The sequence below is a fragment of the Tupaia chinensis genome, unplaced genomic scaffold (genome assembly GCF_000334495.1).
Source record: "Tupaia chinensis unplaced genomic scaffold, TupChi_1.0 Scaffold000222_1, whole genome shotgun sequence".
NCBI classification, from domain to species: domain Eukaryota; kingdom Metazoa; phylum Chordata; class Mammalia; order Scandentia; family Tupaiidae; genus Tupaia; species Tupaia belangeri.
In genome coordinates, this window is record NW_006159697.1 from 2,205,357 (window position 1) to 2,212,913 (window position 7,557).

Sequence of the window (7,557 nt, forward strand, 5' to 3'; positions counted from 1 at the left end):
TGGTAAGCGCATGCACCCTAAAGAAAAAAAAAAAAAAAAAAAAAAGAAAAGAAAAAGAAAAAGAAAAAGAAAAGAAAAAATCTCTCAAAAAAAAAAAAAGAAAGAAAGAAAGAAAGAAAAAATAGTAGAATATGACCCAGGGTGGTGATGTAGCCAATAGCAAACTGAACTGCAGTGCCAAAAGCCACATGGCCACCTGCAGATGTGAATCCCCAGAGTGGCCTGAAAACATGGCTGCCCCTATGCATGGATCCCAGATCCTCAGGAGCTGCTTGGAAAACCAAGGAAAGGCGATCATAACATCACAGGACCCTGTCGAGGAGGATACTTCTGTTTCCTCTCTCTTACGCACATGTGTGTGCTCTCTTTCAAGAATAAAATAAATGAGGAAAAACACAGTCGACCCGGTCCATGGCCCCGTGGTTAAGAGAGCCAGGTCCCACATGGCTGACCGCAGCTTGCATCCTGACTCCGGCAGCCTGAAAGTGTGGCGGTGTGCCACAGACCCTAACAGGAGGGAGACACGGGGTAGAGGGGAGAGTGCTGTGGCCTTATCTCACTGGGGGAGCTTCTTCCCTATACCTCTCTGTCTTTTTGCGGTGTGTGCACATGCCCTCTGACAAACACTAAGAAATGAGGACCTAATTTAAAATAGTTCTTAAAAAGAAAAACACAGTAGAACCAAGTCATACCACAAAATTACCTATTTGAAAATCTAATGATGTACTCCCAAAAGAATTGAGAACTAACCCCCTCTCCAACTAATGAAAGCTCCATGACAAACTTGCAGACCGCACTAGCCAAGGAAATAAATAGGAGTTCATTGGGAAGAGAAGGGGACTGACTTAGAAGTACCCACCCAGTGCCCTCTGTCAGAGAACACACTCGAGAGTCAGCGACTGCTCTCGTGAACGCTCCGAATTTGGAGAGGAGCCTCTACTGACTGAACAGGAAAAAAGTTTGCCAGAGGTCAAATGTGGGCCTGAGCTCTGCGGGGCCACGCCATGATGGGGAGGACAGGGTCTGTGCAGACCGAAAAGACTTCACTGCACTGGTCTGGGTGGATCAGGCATCACCCCTAGGAGGAGGCAGAACACACACCAGCCTGAGATAGTTACAGATTCCCGGGGAGCTCTGAACCAGGATTCTGTGGCAGACTACCCAGAGCTAGAGCTGAGCACGCTCCATCCCTCCAGGTCCACAGCCTTTAATAAAATGCACAGGCCAGAGCCCTCCACCTCGAGCTCAGGAAAGAAAATGAACAAACAAACAAACAAACAAACAAACAACAAAAAAACACAAACCCTTAATTTCAGAGCAGCTATAAATAAAAAGTGTTGAAATCAAGCACAGGTTAAGACGAAAGCTATAACCTGACCACAGTGCAAAGTTAATATAGCAAGGATTAAATAAAGGGGGACGAGGGGCGAGGAGTGGAGACAGAGAGACAGAGGGAGGTGTCTGGCACCCCATCACTGGGAGCACCGCAGTTTTCTACGTTATAACTGGCCTTGGCTTCCCCAGGGCGCCCCGGCACTCAGCTCCAGAACCATACAAAAGCTATCTGCACTCTAGAGGAGGAAAAATAGTTCTACTTCTATCCTTCTACTTTTAGCAGAGACCCCCTTGGAACAAAACAGAGACTAACCACAGAGAAACTCACTATTTGTTAGCACGTACATTTCATGTACACAAAGGAGACACCGGAGGAACGGGGAATGTACGGAAGTCTCAAAAAGCCTTCAACTCCGGCAAATGGAGCATTTCCACAACCTACAACACGATTTTGGAGACGTGACAAGACAAAGGGGAAGAACCTTGAGTCTCCATGAGTGGCACACGAGGGACCGCACATAAATGGGAACCCGACAGCAGACAAAAGCTTGTCGATGAAGTTTGTCACGGAGCGTTCTCTGGTGCTGGCTCCAGGCTGAAAATGGCTGATGTTGTCTTAGGGGACCAGCCTTTGTCTTCCTTGGTGGGTGGTTGGAGAGGGACACCTCTGTGAATTGATGTCCTGCCTTTAGACAAATAAGAGAGCTTTTATGGTTTTTTTTGTTGTTGTTGTTTCAGCTTCCCAAATGCCTCTAGCTCAAAATAACTTTTATTCCAAAGTAGCATGTATTGAGGTAGTATTCTGATACCCTTCACAACCATAATACTGCATATAATAGAAAACATGAAATTATATATATATAATATATATATATATACCCCAGCGGCTTGCTTTCTCACTTTCTCTCTCTCTTGCTTGCTCTGTCCCTCGCTGGTCAAATTAAATAAATAAGCAAAGTGAAATAAAATATTTATTTAAAAAAATACAAATTAGCATACAGTAAGTAATCAGTAATCAGTGAATGTATGTTGAACTAAAAACTGTATTTTTTGCTATAAGGTACAAGCACTCGGCAGAGAAACAGAGTGACTGAGAGACAGAAAGTGAGAAAGCACCCCCCACGGGGGAGCGCCGTGCCACAATCCCTTCTCCTCCATTCTCTTCTTGGGATTTTGGGCTCAAACACGGATATGCCTGATGTGAGTTTCAAGCCGCCAGGTCCTGGACTCAAACTGCAGTTGGCCAAGTGGGAGTCAAGCACCTTAAACCACTATGCCACCTACTGGGACTAAAGACTTTCACAGCAATATTTTTAGAGTTTACTTAAACATTCAGCTATATAGGAAAAGCATGATGACTGGGTAATAGGCCAACGGAAAAGCTCTTTGTTCTTGCTTTAATATATATATTATATATATCCGATGCAGATATGGATGAGACAGATTCTTCTCTAGAAGGTTGGAAGGACAGGTGCAGAAATGACAGAATATTCTTAGTTAAACTGTTCCACTAATACTGATGTGTAAACCAAGCCCACTGTCCAACACATTCACTCCCTTATTCACTTATTCACTAGATGTTTCCTGAGTGCTCGGCATGTACAAGGCACTGTGACTACGAAGGAGAGAGAGCGATGACCAAAATGAAGCACTTCATTTACTGGACGTAGAGGACTTGTAAGTGAGGGAGAGGTGAGTGCACTGAAGAACAATAAAGCAAGGTAAGGCGAGGTAGGATGCCATCTGAGGTACTTCAGACAGGGAGGCGCTGAGGTGTAGACAGCTCTTCCCAATGCTGGGTGGTCTGAACGGAAACAGCCGACATTCCCTTTCCATGAGTGTTTCTGAAATGAAGGCTTCCCTGGAGGGAAGCTTGCTCCTTGGCACAATGATTCCGTAAGAAATGTTTGCTTGGGGATGTTTCAACATTTCCTTTCTTTAGCATTCGCGGTATTCTCTTCCATCCTCATTCTTCCAAACCCTGCATGCCAACCATAGCCTGCACTTGCTAGGATAGGACAAAGGCGTTCTCGGGAAGAATACCACCTCTGCTGTAGGGAGGACAGTAAATTCCTGGGTTCCATTATCTTGGAAACAAATGCCTCACTTTGTTTTTTGTTTATTCATTCATGTATTTATTTATTTATTTTGACATAGGGTGCATACAGACACCAGAGAGAGACAGAAAAGGAAAATGAGAAACCACCTTTGCAAGGGGCATGACCATGCTGCCATCCCTTCTCCTCCATTCTGCTCTCAGAATTTTGGGCACACATGCACATGCACCCAGCATGACTTTTCAAGTCACCAGCTCTGGGACTCCAATCATGGTTGATAATACAGAAATCCAGCACCTTAACCACCACGCCACCTGCTGGCCCTGAGAAATGCTTCAGTTTTTAATACCCCACAGGGGTGTTTGAATTTCAATAGCTCCAACCACAGCAGCAAGAACACAAACCAAATGAAACAACAATTAGCCACACAACAATATTGCTCTTTGGTTAAGGCTAAGCACGTCACATGCATTAGTTAGAGGTGTCCAAGTGAGGTTTAATGCACAGTTCACAGATGAGCTGACAGAACAATTTCATGTGTCGCTCAAGGCCACATAGCAAATACATGACAATGTCAAACTAAACGTGATTCCAGATCGTAACTACTACATTCCTGAAAATGACACTGAATCACATACACTCAGAACTGTTGACGTGCAAATCCCAGAATATAAGGAGAGAAGAGTATTTCAACAGCATCATCTACATACAATACTTTGGAATTAAAACCACACAGAAGAGATGGACAGTCACCCAAAGAAGTATCAGGCATCAGAAAGCCAAAAGGTTAAGCTGGGTTTTCTCAAAGTGGAGCACATGTCTAATACCCTAGCTTATTAACAGAAGCATTTCTCACTGTAGATATTGTACGTAATCCTCAGAAAAAGGTTTGCTCCTTACCAGAAGAAACTATTTTAAAACAAAGTTGGTATTTTACGAGAGTCCTGGGAATAACTCAAAATGTACATGGAGGAAATTTTCTCCCAACAATTAATCAAGATTTCAGAAGGTACCTGGTTAACGAGACATTAAAAGCGTCAGATAATTTTCAATGCCATATTAGAATACACAAACAGGGAACCAGCAGTTAGCGTAATGGCTATGTCAGTGGACTCCCACGTAGTTGACCACGGTTCACATCCCAGACCCGGTGGCTTAAACTCACGCTGGGTGCATGTGCGTGCGTGCCCAAGATCCCGAGAGGAGAATGGAGGAGAAGGGATTGCGGTGTGGCCATCCCCCCTGGGGGTGATTTCTCGCTTTCTGTCTCTCTGTCTCTCTCTGACGAGCGCACGTGCCCTATAGCAAAAACGTCTCCAAAAGAACACACACACACACACACACACAGTAACCTCCCCTTTCCAAGTGAACCTAGTTCTCAGGTAAAGTAATATTAGACAATTCTGGGTGAAGTAGAATCGTAAGCCTTTCCCGAGTTCAGGAATCTCACAGATTTTACAATATACTCAGGTGAATTCTGACTCTCTGTGGATGGCATCTAGCATGCAGTGCTGCCCACATTTACATGACCCTTCTCTCCCCAAACATGGCTTCACACTGTTTTTCCAAACGGTGAACAATTGCTAGGCTGTGATATGAAGCCAGTCTCCTTTGTTTTCATCGCTCAGCAACTTCATACATGTATAATAAAAACATGGGATGCGCCCCGAGTTACCAGATTTCACATATAAGAACAGAGGCTCTATCAGTCACCTACATCGAGGTAAATAAGAAATCTTGCTTAGTAGACGTGGGTCCAAGGCTTAAATAAGGAAGTCGTTCATCGGAAACTCAAATTTAACTGGGTATCCTGCATTGCAACCCCCCAATTCTAAACCCTTTAGAAGAAGATGAAAGAGCTGTGGTGTTCAGTGCACAAAAGTGGAAATTTAAGATACCTTGAGTTGGGGCAGGCAGACACCCATGTACCAGCACCGCTCTGAACACGTCAACACCTCCCCTTAGCCCCCGAACTGTCATTGCATTGTGGCTTCTCCGTTGACATTACTCTTAACTACATCATTTCACCAGTTTTAATTTTTTTTCCTCTTTTTGGAGAGGTTTTTGCTATAGGGCGTGTGTGCTCGCCAGACAGACAGACAGAGACAGAGAGACAGAAAGCAAGAAATCACTCCCCCAGGGGGGATGGTCATGCCGCAATCCCTTCTCCTCCATTCTCCTCCTGGGATCTTGGGCACACATGCACACGCACCCGGTGTGAGTTTAAGCCACCGGGTCCGGGACTTGAACCACGGTCGACTACGTGGGAGTCCAGCGACATAGCCATGACGCTAACTGCTGGTCCCACCAGTTTTAATTTTTTTTGTACTAACGTCACGCAGTCAGTTCTGTCCTTAATGAGAAGAAATCAACCATGCAGGAATTTATTGGGTAATGGCGAATTAGGTACTTAAAAAGTTTCTTTTTCCACTATGAAACTGCTCCTTAGAGAGACCAGACATAGGTGATAAACTCCAGGAAGACTTGTGGCTGGGTATTCTCTCGTGTACGCGCAGGACGGCTTTGCACCGCAGGTATTCATACTTCTCAGACCTTGCCTTGCTCGCAGTGACTAACACATCATTATTTTTCCTAAGTAATGAAACGCTGGGAACCCTGCCAAATGTTATCTTAACAGATGCTATTTTATCATCTCAGTGAAGCCCGTCATTTTTCACATCCTGGTAATTATATTTCCGAGTTCGGATTCACGCTGAGGACGGCGAGCTGCTGTTACAAAAATAGACGGCAGGAGCAGCTCGGCCCGATCCCTCCGCAGGCCGGGCGCGGGCTGCAGCCACCTCGCCTGCAGTTTGGTGTCTGGGAATCCGCTGTGTCCCATTTTGTGCCTCATTTCAAATCACCTTTTCACTCATGCCCCACGCCGTCTTGCCTGTGGGGAATCATTAAGCTCTAGGTTTCCTTCAGGGAAGATGAACTTAATGCAAATATTCTGAAATGTGCGGGGGAAAGAACCATAGGTTCTATTTCATTAGTTGCTCATTCTTGAATTACACCATTGTAGCATCCCTAAAGAACTCCAATAGCATAAAAGGGCAAGTTTATTTATTTTTATTTTTTTCATGGAGAGGTTTTTGCTATAGGGCACGTGTGCTCGCCAGAAAAGACAGAGAGAGACAGAGAGACAGAAAGCAAGAAATCACCCCCCACAAGGGTTGGCCACACCAAATCCCTTCTCCTCCATTCTCCTCTCGGGATCTTGGGCATGCACGCACATGCGCCCAGCGTGAGTTTAAGCCACCAGGTCCAGGACTCGACCACGGCTGACTACGTGGGAATCCAGTGACATAGCCATTATACCAATTGCTAGTCCCAAGGGCAAGTTTATTTTAAAAGGTTTCATAAGGGATCAGGCAGGTGGCATGGTGGTTAGAGGTGCTGGACTCCTACGTGGCTGACTGGTTCAAGTTCCAGACTTAGTGGTTTGCTTTCTCGTTTTCCCTCTCTGTCTCTCTTTGGTCAGATTTAAAAATAATAGCAATAAATAAAGTTAAATAAAATGATTCTTAAAAATATGTTTGCTGGAAATTGTAATAGTTCATATTTATCTAATCTTCCTTTAATAAGTTGAGACCTGAATCCAGCCAGTCTGGAGGTACAACAACCCCCTTCCTTCAGTTCTATTAGTTTCTTTAATGGACCAGCACGTTCCCAAAAAAGAAAACCTTGGCTATTCATAGGCCAGTGCTCCTGAGGCCAAATGGAATATTTGATTCAATGTCAAGGGGATTCATAAAACATGCCAACGTAGTCCCAAGTTGGCCTAGACGGGGGCGGGCGCTCATGGGTACTTAGGTAACCTGGTTCGTGTTCTTTCCTGTGATGGGGGAAGAACTTCTGGGATGCGCACAGTCCGGGCTGTCCATCACTGGGCTTGGAAGAGGCCCAAAGGAACACCCATTCTCAGGAGGGGAACCACAAGTGACAGCCATTTCTCATTCTCAGCTCCATGCACAACGAAGAGCAGGTTCTTTTACTGTAACGGCAAGATCAGTGTAGGTAAAGTCACCTTTGGTAGGAGCTTGTGTTTTTCAGCTCTTTCTAGACCACAGGTCCCCACTGTGAGTTCCCATTACACAGACAGCAAAGGACCCTGTGTGTCTGGGCATCAGAGCTCTTTAAGGGGTGGTGGTGGGGGGGGGGG